Genomic DNA, 17,426 nt, shown 5'->3' on the forward strand with positions numbered 1-17,426 from the left:
TTTCTTCTATCCCATGACACTCCCACCCCAGTTGTGTTGTTGTTACGGACATCAGTAACACCTGAGTCTCCTTGCTTTTCTCTTCAATGTGGCTCCGTAGAATTTTCCAGGAGCTAATGTGGTAATGAGTATTTGAATAGGCTATTTTAAAAAATGTTGGCAATTCTGTATCCCTGGAGGACTTCAAAATTGGATAAGCAATAGGTAATCTATTGGATGGGTGGTTCAATACAAATTCCTCATGCCAGAGTCAAAGTGCCTGGGTTAGAAAACCTCTAGCTATTCCTTTCTGCCAGAAGATTCTGTAATAGATTTAGATGCATAGAACCAGTCACAGCCTCAAAACATGTAAACTATCAGTTTCTTGATAGCATAATTCGATCACAAAATAAATAACTACTTGAATCATGTTTTTGATATATATTGGAAGAATCTAATCTTTTGAGAACATGTTTTATTTTTTGTAAAGAACTGTAAATATGAGGTTCTTCCAACTATAATCAATGTTTATCACTATATTGATTTCCTTTCTTGTATTTTGTAGTCCACTGTAATTTTTATTCTCTGTGAATATTTCCAAACTCTATCTGCAATTTTTCACTTCTGGTGTATTTAATTGTTGCTCAAATGTGGTTTTTTTTATTGTTTTTTTTTTTTAAGATTTTATTTATTTATTTGAGGGAGAGAGTACACAAGTGGTGGGGGGAGCAGCAGAGGGAAAGGGAGAAGCAGGCTTCCCACTGAGCAGGGAGCCTGACATGGGGCTCAATCCTAGGACCCCAGGATCATGACCTGAGCTGAAGGCAGACACTTAACCAATTGAGCCACCAATGTGCCCCTAAAAAATTTGGTTTTATTTTTTTAAAGTTGTTATTAAAATTCCAGTTAGTTAACATGTAGCATAATATTTATTTCAGGTGTAGAATAGAGTGATTCAACATTTCCCATGCTCAACATGACAATTGCATCCCTTAATCTCCATCACTTGTTTCACCCCTGCCTCCCCCACCCCCAACCCACCTCCTCCCTGGTAATCATCAGATTGTTCTTTATAGATAAAAGTCTGCTTCTTGGTTTGCTTCACTATCTTTCTTTTTCCTTTTTCTTTTGCTCATTTATTTTGTTTCTTAAATTCCACATATGAATATGGTATTTGTCTTTATCTAACTCATTTTGTTAGCATTATGCCCTCTAGCTCCATCCATGCTGTTGCAAATGGCAAGATTTCGTTCTTTTTTTATGGCTGAGTAATATTCCATTACATATTTTATATATATATATATATAATTCATATATAAATATATAAGTTCTTTTATCAGTCAGTGGACACTTGGGCAATTTCCATAATTTGGCTATTGTAGATGATGCTGTTATAAACATTGGGGTACATGTATCTCTTTGAATTAGTATATTCTTTGAATAAATACCTAGTAATGTGATTGCTGGATTATAGAGTAGTTTTATTTTTAACTTTTTGAGGAACCTCCATACTGTTTTCCAGAATGGCTGTACCAGTTTGTATTCCTACCAACAGTGTGGGAGGGTTCCCCTTTCTCCACATCCTCACCAACACCTGTTGTTTCTTGTGTTGTTGATTTAGCCATTCTGACAAGTGTGAACTGATATCTCATTATGGTTTTAATTTGCATTTCCCTAATGATAAGTGATGTTGAGCATCTTTTCATGTAACTACTGGTCATCTGTGTGTGTCCTTTGGAAAAATGTCTATTCATGTCTTCTGCCCATTTTTTAATTGGTTTGTTCATTTTTTGAGTGTTGAGTTTTACAAGTTCTTTACATATTTTGGATAAAAACTCTTTATCAGATATGTCATTTGCAAATATCTTCTTCCATTCCGTAGGTTGCCTTTTAGTTTTGTGGATTGTTTCCTTTGCTGTGCAGAAGCTTTTTATTTTGTTGTAATCTCAATAGTCTATTTTTGCTTTTGCTTCCCTTGTCTCAGGAGGCATATCAAAAAAGAAGTTCCTGTGGCCAGTGTCAGAGATTACTGCCTGTGTTCTCTTCTAGGATTTTCATGGTTTCAAGTCTCATATTTAGGTCTTTAATCCATTTTAAATATATTTTTGTGTATAAGAAAGTGGTTCAGTATCATTCTTTTACATGTTGCTGTCCAGTTTTCTCAACACCATTTGTCAAAGAGACAGTCTTTTCCCTATTGTTATATTCTTCCCAACTTTGTCAAGGATTAATTGACCATAGAGCTATGGATTAATTTCTGGGTTTTCTATTTTGTTCTGTTGATCTTGTGTCTATTTTTGTGCCACTACCATGCTGTTTTGATCACTACAACTTGTTAATATAACTTGAAGTCTGGAATTGTGATGCCTCCAGTTTTGCTTTTCTTTTTCAAGATTGCTTTGGCTATTTAGGGTCTTTTTTTTTTAATTTTTATTTATTATTTATGATAGTCACACACACAGATAGAGAGGCAGAGACACAGGCAGAGGGAGAAGCAGGCTCCATGCACCGGGAGCCCGACATGGGATTCGATCGTGGGTCTCCAGGATCGCGCCCTGGGCCAAAGGCAGGCGCCAAATCGCTGCGCCACCCAGGGATCCCGCTATTTAGGGTCTTTTGTGGCTCAATACAAATTTTAGAATTGTTTGTTATAGTTCTGTGGAAAATGGTGTTGGTATTTTGATAGGGATTGCATTAAATGTATAGATTGGTTTGAATGATATAGATATTTTAACAATATTTGTTCTTCCAATCTATGGGCATGGAATGTGTTTCCAATTCTTTGTGTCATCTTCAAACTTCTTTTATCAGTGTTTTATAGTTTTCAGTGTGCAGGTCTTTTACCTCTTTGGTTAGATCTAGTCCTAGTTATCTAATTGCAATGATCATATGGTTCTTATCCTCCTCTCTTTTATTAATGTGATATATCACTTTGATATGTGAATGTTGAACCACCCTTGCAACCCAGGAATAAATCCCACCTGTTCTCAGTAAATGATTTTTTTTAGTGTATTGTTGGATTCAGTTTGCTAGTATTATTGAGTTAAAGATTTTGCATTTATATTCATCAGAGATATTAATCTCTAGTTCTCTTTCTGTGTGTGTGTGGTGTCTTTGTCTGGTTTTGATATCAGGATAATGTTGGCCTCATAGAATGAGTTTGGATGTTTTCCTTACTTTTCTATTTTTTTTTGGAATAGTTTGAAAAGAATAAGTATTAATTATTTTCTTAAATGTTTCATAGATTTTACCTGTGAAGCCATCTGGTTCTTGATTTTTGTTTGTTGGGAGTTTTTTGATTAACTGAGTCAGTTTCTTTGCTGGTTATTGGTCTGTTCAAATTTTCTACTTCTTCCTGTTTGGTACCTGTTTTTGGTAATTTATATGTTTCTAGAAATTTATCCATTTCTTCTAGGTTGTCCAATTTGTTAGTATATAGTTTTTCATGATATTCTTTTATACTTGTTTGTGTTTCTGTGGTGTTGGTTGTTCTTTTTCCTCTCTCATTTGTGGTTTTATTTATTTGGGTCCTTTCTCTTTTCTTTTTCATAAGTCTGGCTAGAGAGATATCAATTAATTTTTTCATAAAACCAGCTCCTGGTTTCATTGACCTGTTCTGTTATTTTTTTAGTTTCTATATCATTTATTTCTACTCTAATCTTTATTGTTTCCTTCCTTCTGCTGGCTTTAGACTTCATTTGTTGTTGTTTTTCCAGCTCCTTTAGGTGTAAGGTTAAGTTGTGTATTTGAGACTTTTCTTGCTTCTTGAGGTAGGCCTATATTGCTATAAACTTCTGTCTTAGAACTGATTTTGCTGCATCCCAAAGGTTTTGGACTGTTGTGTTTTTATCTTCATTTGTTTCCATGCATTTTTAAATTTTCAAAGGTGGTTTTTATTCACCTTGTGTATAAGAGAATAAAGAGGAAGACCTTTACATGTTTGCTTTGGTGACTGATCTGTGCACTTCAGAAATCAGCAAATTTTGTTTTCCCAATTTATGGCAAAATGGTCCTCTTAGAATGTGGGGAAGATGGAGAATTCTGCTTTCTCTTTTCTGGTCTTCCCCTCAAAGAAGTAGGGAGAAGCAACACTACCAAGAATAACAGTTTAATTGCTTGTTAGGTTGAACTTTAAAATATACCTAGTTACTGCAGTAAGCAATTTTTGTCAAAGCAACCAAGGTGGCCAGTCATTCCATCTCCTCCACCAAAAACAAAGGATATAAAGATTTCTCTCAGTGTAATGTGTTAAACAGCCAGTGGAGAGCTATGGGTTGATCCATATCCCAAAGCAGCAGAATAGAACTAGGGCACAAGGTAGAGATGAGGAGACTACATACTTTAGAAGACCCAACGTTTGCAACCGCTGCCAGTTCTTGCCAATATGACAAAATTTGGTTGTTGTAACAGAGAGACTAATAGTTATACAGGTCTTACTTTCAAATGTAATTCAAAGTGGGGTTGGAATCAGATTGGAACAGACTCATAGAGGGATTATTCTCTATATCCGTGTTTCAGAGGGAAAGGCAATATCATGTAGAGCCTAAGAGCCAGAAGCAGTCACCTAAGGAGAGCAGCCAAGTGATGCACTTCAGAGCTGAGAACAGCAGAAAAGTCCCAAGACTCATGAAAAAGAGCAGGAAACAAAGGTTGTACATTAAGATGGGAGCATGCCCCCACGGGTGAAGGAGCCAAGACTGACAGAAGAGCTACAAATACATCAACTTGAACAAATGGAAGCCAGACAGTGCAATTCCTACCCTTCTATTTAATATAAGAAATACTGTGTGACATCGGGAACGTTTTTAGTTCCTCTATGCCTCAGTTTCCTGGTCTATAACTCCTAAGATTATTGTGATATAGTAAATGCATTTATTTTTGTAGCCCTTAGACCTCAGTATCATTTTTATTATACTTACTATTATAGAAGATTCCTTGAGTCTTCTTTGCTATTTATATTGTTTTATGCTTTCTGTGTATTGTATAGATAATCAGTTGTTTGGTTGATAATATTAGTCAGCTAAGATAACTCTAAAATTAATCAAATTCTTTTATTTTGAATGGAAATTTAAATTCTTTTATTTCAAATGGAAGAGAAGCCATCTGACAACTTAGTTCTCTCTGCCTACCTAATAGCCTGATAGCTGAAACCATAAAGGGGAAAGAATCAACAGAAAGCTGAACCAAACTTCCTAAAAGATATTTTGTTCTTTTAACCTTCCACACAGTAGACCAAGTAAAACCTTAGACATATAGTTCCTCTGATGTTGGTAGGGAGCCTTTGACAACAGAGGCAAAATGATTTTTCCCCCAGAATGTTTATAAGTTGTAGCAGCTTCTTTTCCAATTAAACTGTCAATATTGTGAGACCAAAGGCAGTATGGATAACACTCATCTTACACATGACCTAAGATAGATACAGTTGTTGGAAGAATTGTTTTTTTTTCTCTCGATCAGTATTTATTGAGAGTCTGTTACGACTGGGTACAGTGTTCAGCAGTGAAGAAGACAAACAAGGAGCCCTCATGAAGCTTCTGTTCCAGGAGGAAGACAGATACTTGTTTATTTATTAATAAACAAGTAAATTGATAGTTAAACAAGCAAACAAATACTAGAAGGATGGATGGATAAATGTTTAATGTAATGTCAGATGGTGATGATTGCTGTGAAGAAAAATATGCAGAGCAAGTAGGGAGAGGGGGATAGAGGCTGCTGTCTTAGGTTTGTGATCAGGGTTGACGTGTCTGAGATGATTGTTCAGAAGAGACCTAATTGAACTGTGACAGTGAGACATAATGTACCTGGGAAAAAATTGTACCTGATAGAGCAATGGCAAATGCAATGACCCTGAAAGGTAGTGAGGCTGGGTTGGAATAAGCTGAGGGGACCATAGGTAGAAGAACAGGATGGGAGTAACCAAAGACCAGATAACATAAGGCTACACACATCATGGGAGCTTCTAGAGAGCTTTGAGAAGTGGAGTGAAATGGTCTGACTTACCTGTAGAGGTTCATGCTGGTTGTGCGAAGCATCCACTTCTAAGGGAATGGATGGATATAGAGCAAGAGTCAGAGAGTGGCTCAGCAGACCCTAAGGAGTGCTATTAAATGACTGATTGCATTAATATTTCTGTGGTCAGGTTCTTCTGAGTCACAGATGCAAAAAGAGAAGGAGGTAGACCTTTCCTAGGATATCTGCTAACTTTCTTTCTAGGTGGTGTGGACCTTGAGATTTATAATTTTCTTCGCAATTTTTAATACAACATTTTAGGTGTCTTTCTTGAGTTTATTGTTAGGATAGCATAACATATTATAAAATATTATCATATTTTCCAGTTCATCTGGTAATGAACTATTTGCATATCATTTGAATAAATCTGGAGGTTGGATCACTTGGCTCCTAGCTGTGCAGAAAAAGTTAAAATTTGTTTATATTAAGTATTATAGTTGCATAAAAGTTATCTAGTATTCACCAATCACTTCCATAAAAATTTGCCAAAAATTGCTTAACTAAGATGTAGAAGAATAAACATAAAGGAAGAAACCTGACTGTGGTTTAACATTAAAAAGACTGAGACTACACTTTCCCTAATTCAGTGGGTATTGTAGCTACTCTCTAGGATTGTGGAATATGTGCTAGTCCCTAAATTAAGTGAAGAAAACTAATGTTGCAGGCTTCCATGGGCTATTCCTACAAGTCTGGGTCTATTTGTGAACATACTTCATTCAGCCTGGAACAGAAGGATATTTCCAAGTGCCTGAAATCATAGTTATTTTCTAATTGGAATACATCCTAGTACAGTAGGAAAACACAGTTTGGATATTAACTTATGTGGCCTCATATAAATCACTAACCTCAGTTTGTCTTTCTGTAAAATGAGATTATTAATAAGTACCCGACCTACTTTATTTAATATGTGCTGCAGGTTGTGTCTTTGCATCAGGCACTCTGCTAGATTCTGGAGATCCAGAGTAAAATAGTTTTGATACCTACTCTTCAGAAACAGGGCTTTTTTGAGAAGAAGATAAATCAGTCAAGAATTACACTCTAGGCTATTGAAGTTGGCAGAAGTTGCTCTGCAAATTTAAGAAAGTGGCTGGGGATGTGAATAAGAAAGCTTTTGGGATCAAGTAACATTTGAAGTAACTATTTAAAGCAAGGGTAAGGGAGATTAGAAATAAGTGGAAGGAAGGCACATCAACAAGAAACAAAGGAAAGCACAAAGTTCTACAATGGGAGTAGCACTAAGAGTGTGTATGTATGTCTGTGTGTGTGTAAGAGAGAGAGAAGGAAGAAGGGAAAGCGAGAGAGACTGGGGGAGAGGTGAGGAGTGGAGAAAAGATAAATTGATTGAGAATGGACTAGAATTAGTTTTATTTATGAATGTCTAAAAACCCAAAATAGCAGAGGCTTCAACTAACTTTAAACAAGATGGAGGTTCATTTCTTTCTCATATAAAAACTGAAAATAGGGCTTAGGACTAGCATAGCATTTCATGGTGTCAAGGACACAAGTTTCTTCCATCTTGTTCATGGGGCTTTGTTCTCAAAATCATCTTACCATCCAAGATAGCTGCTCCAGCTCCAACCAGGAAAACCACATTCCCAATGGCAAGTAGGAGCAAAGGAAAGAAATCATTGTTCCCAATCCCTATTATAGTTACATACACTAATTATACTTATATTCTGGGACCACGTCTAGGTGGAAGGATGATGTGAAAATATAGTCTTTATTCTAGGTAGCCATGTGCACGGGTAAGTGGAGATTGCTATGACTATGTCTCTGGGAGACACTGGCACCATGTGTGTGTGCACCCCCATGTGTGTTTACACCCATGCAGGTGTGTGAAGCTGTGCACATACCTAAGTGGCAAGAGGCAGAGGTGAAGACTGAATTAGATAGCTAAGAAGTTACTTTGCCAATGGAGAAAGGACTCAATGAAATTAAGGAATGATTCTAGGACAAATGTATTTTAGAGGTTATACATTTAATATATTTTTAAAAACTATACTGAGTTTAAAATACATTGACAGATACATCTCAACTATATTGGCTACAGCCAATTCCTTGTTTATGTTCCCATAATACTTAATACCAATATCACTATATAACTTATTTTTCCTATTAATTGTTTACGTCTCTGTTTCTCTAGACCATAAATTTTCTAGACTTTAAATCATGATTTTGGTGTAGGTCAGTTTAATCCCCCTGACTGATGTTTCCTTCCACATGGGAAGAAAGCCATTGGTATAATTCTTCTGGACTTTCTCCATCTCTTGGAATACAGTTGGGGATGGGAGATGAATGGCTTAACTGGGAAGATTTAGGGTGAGGAAGTGGACATCAGAAGGTGTATCTCTTCCTCTCTTCTCTCTCTCTAGGAAGTCCTATCCCCAAAGACCATATATTCTGCTCTTTCCTTCTAAATAAAGGTTTCAAAGTTTGGGGAAAGAATTCAGTTCAGGAATACCAATACCTGGTGTACCGGCAAGGACTATCAAGGGAAAAAAAAACCCAGGAGATTAAGTTGGAGGAGGACTATCTATAAGGAATGACTGGGATAGATTGCTTTAAGCATTGGGGAGGAGACCGGACTTGTTGGCAATTTTAACTTCGAGAGTTTCAGCAGTGTATGGTGCTCCATATCCAGCTGAGGGACTATTTCTACTCATTTGTTCATCTGACAAATTCTTAGTGTTTGCCAGCTGCCAGTAGTTCTGGGCACTGGGAATGTTTCAGTAACCAAAGCAATCAAAACACCTGGCCCTCATAGAGCTTACATTACAGCTGAGTCAATAAACAATTATATTTACTTTTTGATTTTTAATAATTGCAAAGTGACATGTCAAGTAAGAAGCAATGATTTCGAGAAAAACAAAACAGGGAAAGAGGGTAGAGAGTGCTGGGGGAAATGATGACTTTCAATTTTAAATAGGGTGGTCAGGAGATGCATTTCTGATAAGGCAACATTTGAGTGAAAGCTTGAAGCTGTTGAAGAAGTGAGCCAACATCAAAATCTGGGGCCACAGCAAGTATGAGCTTAGTTAGTTCATGGCTCTGTCCAGTTTGGAACCTTTTGGGATCAATGGCCCCATGAGTATCTGCAAAGGAGCAAATGCATGCTTGGGATGGGGAGAGTCCTCATGCAGGGACACCATATCCTGGCAGTGGCATCTCTTTCTTTCTGGAGAAGACCCACACCTCTGGTTAGTACTGAAGCCCAGTGGGTCAAGAGAGCAAACTTTTAAGGTATATAATGGTGGGCCTGGAGGCACTTTTGCTGCAATCCTATACTTCAGTCCACTTCAAGGGGCATTGCCAAATGTGACACTCCTGGCCTTGTTTCAGCCCTTCACTTCCCTGGGGAAAAGGAGTGATGAATGGGGTTGGTGGATTGGAGTAGGAGGAAATGGGCATGTGTTACTCTGCCCTTTCCTTCCCGTTCTGAGGATCTGGTTGGTGAGTGTATGCTCTAGATTGCCCTTGGTCATGTAGTAAACCTTATAACTCACAAGGGAGGGCTCTGGTCATTTGGAGCTCTCTGTGGCTAGGTGATAAGTCTCCCTAAGTCTGATATTGGGTATTTAGAATTCTTGTCTGTGTATATGACACAGTTTTCTCTAGTGGTTTTCTCAGGGGAAAAAAAGGGGGATCTTCATTTATTACTCCTTTTGTCTTACTTCTCAGTTAACAGAGAATTGGGTGAGGAAGAGAAGTGCTATGTATTGGAAATCCTCAACCCCCAGGATTGCGTGTGTGTGTGTTGCATTATCCATGGAATAGTACATGAATGAATAGATGGATGAGAGACAGTTGAGTTTGTGCTTGAATAATTGGCTGTGAGATTTTTTGGAACTTCAACATCTAGCAGAAGGGGTAATCCAATTTTAATAAGAGTGGGCAAAGCTCACTACATAAGATAAAGAAAAAGAGACCAAGGAAGGGATAGTTGCATAGAGTCAGATTTTTTCATTCAGAGGGGTGAAATTTTATTTTCACTGACACACCCTGTAGCATTTAAGTTGGAAACGATGACTCCTTTAATCAAAGTTGCTATAGATATTTTTTACATACTTGTCCAGATCCACCCCAGTGGGAAAATCATACCCTTGGTCGTGGATGTTTTTGAAAGTTATGCTCACTCTATCAGACCTCTGTTCTTAAAAGTCCCTGAAAAGTAGGGTACATATGGTCATTGTTCCTTTCTGACACCTTCACCTAGAAGTTGGTTTGTCCTGCAACTAGAGCTGAGACTTTGCTTTTTCGTTGGGAGGAGGAAAGAAATGAAGGAGCTGGGTGTTATGAAAAATGGTGGATTTTGTGATAAAGAGGGGACATTTTCTAAGCTACACAGTGAGGGAAACATTTGAGAAGCCACAGTTTTGAGAAATTGCTGAATGGTCTGAATACCTGAAGAGGTGTGCTGCCAAAAAGGTAGTTGAGATACCACATCCATGGGTCACCTTCACACCAGTTCTGTTCATTCTTGGTGTTGAGTGATTTCTTGACTACATTAAAAAAATTTTTTTCTTCCTTTCTCCATAGTTGCTGATGAGCCTTAGGGCTTAGACAATAATGAGGAAGTCAAAACAGGAATTGTGAGAAAAACACTTTGCTTTTCTTTCGTATTTGCTGAGCATTAGAATTATGTTTCTGTTTTTAAGTAGAAATTGCAGCATCAAGAGATACCATAATACACATTTTGGTTCATTTGGGTGGTTGAATTAGGCATAATGGGATTTGCTTATATTCTCCTGGCTGATAAATGTGACACCATAAACCAGCCTGGAGCTTTCTTGTGTAAACAAAAGACCAGAGAAATTAGCATTAGGACGAACTGCATTAATAACATGCTATTAGCTTTTGAGGTAGATTTAGATTCTTTTCTCTAGATTGTAAAAATCCTCCTCTGCTTCTTCTCTTTTCTGCTCTGTTATCTGCTGAATTCAATACTATAAACACAAAAGTGCTCAATAAATAAAACCCGATGATGACAGGCTTGGATACAAAAGCAAAACAGTACTCAAAATTGCTAAAGTAAGTTGGGTCTAGTTAGATTGTTTTTTTAAAAAGCCATGGTGGTATAATTTGGTAGAATTTCTATCCTCTCTTAAATGGTAACAAAAGCCAGTACTGTCTCTGTGAGGCCCCTGGAGCGTCTAGAATGAAAATGAATTAGAAGAAAGGGTCCAGGAGAGCTTTGTCATGAGAGGATGTAGGGTGACATAATTCTTAAAATTCTCTGTGAGGAGTCATATACATTGATAAGCTTTTCAACACTTCTCAGAGAGGGCACGAATAGAACAGAATTAACTTGTGTGAAATGATGCATTGCCTTGTTACATCTAGCACGTGATCCCTGATTTGGGGGGCTTTACCAATGCTCCTCTGAAAATTCATTTTGAGTACTTCATGAATGACAGCTGGACTCGGAGACTCATCACAACTTTAGTTATATAGAGTTGGTAATCCATAAAATGCCCATCCCTTTAAAAAATGACCACTTTTGAACAGATTTGTGAGAAAGGGGACCTTTACTTTTAAATCGTGAAATCATATGAATGGGAGTAGGGAGGAATTTGGAAGAGGAATCATCCTGAAATATTATCTCAATTCCTTTGGAAGACTAGAACTAAGAATAATTATACCTAATGTAGGGATCCCTGGGTGGCGCAGCGGTTTGGCCCCTGCCTTTGGCCCAGGGCGCGATCCTGGAGACCCGGGATCGAGTCCCACGTCGGGCTCCCAGTGCATGGAGCCTGCTTCTCCCTCTGCCTGTGTCTCTGCCTCTCTCTCTCTCTTTCTCTCTCTCTGTGACTATCATAAATAAATAAAAATTAAAAAAAATTAAAAAAAGAAATTATACCTAATGTATTATTTAGGAATTCTTTATTTTCGTAGAAATTTGGCTTAAACTAAGGAAGAATCCAGCTAGAATTTTTCAAGGTTGTGCTTCAGGGATTGCTTGACTGATCCTTTAAAAGACATGAGGTTGGTTTAGTGGCGGTTTATGGTTGGATTTTCATAGCAAGCATAAAATAGTTGAAGCAGCAAATGATTTGTAAGCCTGTATGATGGGTGACAGTGGGGAGGGATATATTGTCCTCTCTAGCAGCCCGCAAGTCTATGGCCAGTGCAAAACCACTTCTCTGTCTGTGAGATGACCTTCTATATTTTTTATTTTTGATAATTTTAGATTCTAGCCTTCCTGTATGATTTGTGTTTACTTCCAGGCAGTGTTTCTTGCAATTCTTTTGTCCTTAGACATGCTTTGTAGACCAGCTGAGAGTGAGAGCAAAATAAGTAAATGTTTCAATTGCCAACTTCATCAGCCTCTTAAAAAATATATATATGTATATATGTATATATAAACATATATTATACATATAACATATATATAATATTAAAACACATAATTTTATATATATATATATATATATATATATATATATATATATATATATAATTTCCACTTCTTAAATTCTTCCCAGGTTATCTAGAGACCTCTTAACACATGGGAGATTGGGCTGGGTCTACAGAGTGCTTTAGATGCTCCCATTACTTTTTTCAGTAATGCATCTTTGTTCTTCAAACCCCACCTTATTCATGCAGCTGTATACTAATTATTATTTTCTATGCAGCTATTTCAGTTTAGTATATATAACAGGGGAGACACTGACCAACAGACTTAAAATTGAAACTTAGTTCAAATTTGTGAGACTTTATATATTATACTTAATCTCTCTGGGACATAGTTTTTACCTCTGTATAATGGAATTCTTAATAATTGTTTCACAGAGTTGTGGTGAAAATTCAGTTGATAAGAAGCTTTGTAGGCCGTGAAGGACCATACAGGTGTTGGGTATGTAGCAGAGACTATTTGTCCACCCAAATCCATTCTTCTCTTCTTATAATGGAGTTCTGTCTGGAGCCTGCCTGGCGCTGTACTTTCCAGCCTCCCTTGTAGCTAATTATCGCCCCATGTTTAAACTCTTGCTAGAGGAATGAAAGAGGGAGAGTTATGTATCAGATTTCCTCCACTTACCTTTCAGGGTTTCTCTGGCCATGGACTTCAACTTGCCTCCTTTCTGATAGGCTGGAAGGGTTATCTGCAGAGTTGGAGACCACGTATGGTTACAACAGTTTCCTGAGTCAAAAAGGGGGCTGATCTAGAACATTGTCCTGGACCACTGTGTGAAGAGAGATGGATTCTATTTTGTTTGAGCTTTTGTACTTTTGAGTCTATTTGTAACAGCAGTTTAGCTTACTGTAACTAATACCCGCATTATTTTTGAGTCCATGTTGATAGAAATTCATAGAATAATAGAGCTGGAAGGAGCCATAGAGGTCATCTTGCAAATAAAAATAATGCTAAGAGAGGAGAAAATTTTTACTTGGTCGCGAAACAAATTAGTTACAGAACTGGAATAAAATCCAGTTTTCATTATACAGCCTCACCCCTTTGAAGGGTGAGTAATAAACATATGGAATCGAGTACCTGAGAGATGGTACATGCACAACATATGAATAGATTCAGAAAGTTCTTGTGTAAACTTTTTATAATCCCTCTAGCAATGGCAAGTTAGGGAAGTGGCATTTTGCCTCACCTTTTACATTGAGACCAAGGGGATAACCAGGACATTGAACAAAAACTCTGGGGCTTCTTTTATCAACAGCCTCAAGCTCGAGGGACCCTGTGTCAGATTAAAGAATCATAACCTCTTTTGGTTCCTTGTGAAAACAACTTCAGGGAAAAATAGGCAACTAGCAGTGGTATTAGGTATGTTTTAGCCACAGCTTCTGAGAGCTTCTGTGCTCAAAAAGATTGATCTAAAATGGCTTCTTGAAATGTAACCCAACAAGAAAGAGATGAGATTATGTTTTTAGCATTTGAACCATAACACGCTCACTTTGTTTTAAAAGGTCTTATGGGACCAAAAAAGCCCAGGGAAACAGAAGTTGCTGTTCTCATTAAATGAGAGAGGTATTTTTATTCATTGTTTTTATTCACATCAGTTAATTTAACATGCCTTGAAGGGGCCTCTTCCAGGGTAGCAGTATTAAAGTAGCAGCTTACTCACTGATTATAAACAAACATTAGTCAAGTTGACTTATAAAAGTTGGTGCATGGATTAAAAAGCAAAAGAATTACCTTCTACCTGACAGATGGGATGAGTCCCAAAGGTCTCTTCAGGCCTTGTAACAATATGCCATGTAAGAAACTTAAAATGAAATCCAAACTCTTTAACCATGACTCGTAAATCTGTGATCAGGCTCATACCTACTTCTCGCCCTCTTTTCAAGACCCTGCAACCTTGAGTCACTACTGAGAAGTTCCACTTGGGGGTTAGTGGTTTTATAGCCACACCTCTATCATATACCACAAAGATTTGCACATTGCTGTTACTGCAACTAGCTACTTTCTCTTTTTTTGGGTCTCCATTTAAAAACCACCCTCTTAGAGATGTCTTTTTTGACCACCTTCCCAAAGCAGAATCATTCCACTTCATATTTTCTTTAGTTCAGTTTATTTCATTCAAAGCGTTTATAGAAATTGCCATTTATTGTATATGTGTCTGCTTATTCATTTTTTTTGCTGGACGTTAATCTCCCTCCCTGGACAGAAAGTTAATTGGCTAATGAACCATTTTGACCGTAAAAGGGGCAAAGTTCAATCCAGGGAGAGTCTGAAAACTCCATGTTGAGGCCAAGATAGAGCTTAGATAGAGAGACATTAAAACCAAGAGACTAGTAATAGAGAGTGAGATTAATTAACTGATAGGGTTTCCTTGGGGTGAAAGACAGGCTTGGGTGTACTTGAAAATAGAAATTAATCTCACATGGGAACCTGGCCAAGACGACAGAAAAGGTCAATGACCTGAGAAGAAGCCAATATACCAGAAAGCTAAGTCAGGGAAAGAAGCGAAGTCTCGGATGGACTGCTTGAGACTCATTGCCATGTTCAGCTCTTCAACAGAGCATGTTGACACTTCCCTGGATAGCCAGTCCAAGACCATTCTCAATATATATCTCTAGGGTCCTGGATGATTGAGGTGGGCTAGTGACTTCACCTTCCTCTCATGGTGTTGCTATTTGTCTTTGGGTCAGACTACTGAAGAGTGGTTCTTTCTTCTATTGGGTATCACCCTGGACCAGTTCTTAACTCTGTGCACACATTCCAGCCATTGGATATTTTCCTACAGCTCTAATAGCTGATTTCTCTGAGAGCAGCTTTGCACCTTTGGTCTATAAATCTTGAGCTACCCTTCTATCTTTCCTAAATTCTGACCACCCTGTGCCCCTCTTAGACATAAAACTCTCTTCAAGTTCTCTTTCCTTTAATTAAAAGTCACCTTTGGCTTCTTGGAGAAGAACCCAAGGATCCTCCTGGTTTGTGGACTGCCCTCTAGAGCAGATGATTCTCTTTAGACTCTGCCTTTTTGTTGTTATAGTAACAGCAGATGTGCCTCTGGAATGTTGTGTTTCTCTGGGAACACTGTTGTAAGGATCATAAGAGGGATTTACTTGATCCCAACTCTATTCCAGACTAAAAAACAAAAATAAAAACAAAACAAAACAAAAAACAAAAAAGAACCATGTAACCACAACTGTATTTATTTTCTTGCAATATAGAACCTGGAGAAATTGACAGGGTAATAGAACCAAATCTTGGCAAGATGTAGGACATGTAACGTGATGAAATTTGATATCTAGCCTGTTCTACTTTACTGAAAAATACATAATGCTGATAATTTACCTGTACTCTGATTATCAGCATAAATTGTGCAATAAAATGTATGGTATAATGGAAACTTCAAAAGCATCAGATGATAAATGATAAAACCCACCGTGGATTATTTTACTTGGCTTCGATTTTAATATTTGTCAAATGAAGAAAACAATGTATTTATATCCAGAAACCCATATTATCCTAAACATATTTGCTAAAACAGGAAGCATAAATTGTAGTTAAATTTAGTAATGTCTGATGGTATGCTTGAATGTTTCTTTGTGATTAAATGTGAACAATTGCTCCTTTAAGTTAAAGGTCTGTGTATATGTGATTAATCAGATTGAAATGAAAGTGCAGACAGCTCATGCCATGCCTAGTTATCAGAATGATTGATTTTAGTCTGTGCTTCTAGGTGAAAAAATATCTGTTAATAACCCCAGCAGCCAAACCCCTGATGTCACTGATAGCTCAATGATTTGTGCACATGCTGCATTATCGAGCTCATTTGCAGGTAGAGGGTCTACACAATGATCCATTGGATCGCAAAATTATAACATGAAAAAAGTGACATCCAGATTTATACAAGAGTTATGACTTCAAAGTGTGTTTCATCAGTGAGAAGTTTAAAATTGCTGCTGTTGTAGCTGTCATAGGCATGTTATTTTCTTTGGTTTGTATGTAGGCAAGGCTGTCAAGCTTTTATCACACAAACTGGTGTTTTTGTGTACCATAGCTCTCTGCCTGCTGGTGACAGCCAGTCTCTAAATCGAGTTGTTATTAAGTCTTCAATTTTAAGAAGTACTTTACCAATGTGGTTGAATTACACTTGATCATAAACACCTTAATGTTTTATTGGGTATAAAGGAGCAAAATACGAAAGCAGCTCAGTAGTGAGTATTAGCGGATTGCTAGTGGGGAGTGCTGCTCTTCATCATGAGAGAGAAAATGGTATCATACTCAAAAGTCTCTGTTCCGGGTCCTTTCAAAATGGAGGACCATGATTAGGCAGATGCTTCTTGTGTAAAACTTGGGTGTCTTCTCCATCCTGTAACCCCCGATTTTCTAGACCTAGCCACTATATCATCTAATTGTCAAATACTCCAGCCCTATGCCCTTCTGCCAAGAAATATATCCTCTCTCATAGCTACTAAGCTGTTTGTTTCTGGATGCATGTGGATCCAAAATATCTGGGGAAATTTATCTGGCACCACCTCTCTTTTAGATTGAAAATTTTTTTCTTATACCCACAATTGCTTTTGATGCTTTGCTACAAAGAAACCAAGAGAAATTGACAGTCATAGAGCCAAATCTTGGTAGGAAAGCAGTGAGATATCTTTTTCATGATAAAATATTATATGTAGCATGTTGTACCTTTATGGAAAGAAGTGTAATGCTGATACTTTATCTGATTTTTATTATTAGCATATATTGCAAGGTAAAATATATGGATATAAGGGAAACATCAAATGCTTCAGATAATGGATTCATTTATTTAGTTTCAACTATTACACTTGTAAAATGAATTAAGTAATGTATGCAGAAACCCTTTCTTAGAAGATTTCATACAATTGTATTTGATACAATACCTGGCACACAATAGGCATTTTGTAAGTAAGAGCCATTATTATTAGTATTACTATTGTTATTGTTATTATAAGCAAAAAGGAGTATAGTTACATGTACATTTATGTGTTGAATGGTGAGGTAATTGAGA

At 37.3% G+C, this 17,426-nt stretch overlaps 1 long non-coding RNA gene across 24 annotated transcripts in view; it reads right to left on the reverse strand.

The window, feature by feature from the left end:
* The window catches only part of LOC102153777, an 86,953-nt gene extending 71,524 nt beyond the window's left edge, over positions 1-15,429 (reverse strand). For 16 of the 24 annotated variants that reach the window (XR_005370607.1, XR_005370605.1, XR_005370601.1 and 13 more), the window contains exons 1-2: positions 15,333-15,429; positions 13,025-13,088 (exon numbers count right to left, since the gene is read on the reverse strand). This is a non-coding gene — a long non-coding RNA (uncharacterized LOC102153777). Of the gene's footprint in view, positions 1-5,979; positions 6,018-10,389; positions 10,544-13,024; positions 13,170-15,332 lie in introns of all 24 variants that reach the window. The other 8 variants (XR_005370611.1, XR_005370613.1, XR_005370610.1 and 5 more) reach the window with 5 other exon arrangements.
* Between the last annotated feature and the right edge of the window lie 1,997 nt (positions 15,430-17,426).

The sequence above is a fragment of the Canis lupus genome, chromosome 15 (genome assembly GCF_011100685.1).
Source record: "Canis lupus familiaris isolate Mischka breed German Shepherd chromosome 15, alternate assembly UU_Cfam_GSD_1.0, whole genome shotgun sequence".
Lineage (NCBI taxonomy): Eukaryota > Metazoa > Chordata > Mammalia > Carnivora > Canidae > Canis > Canis lupus.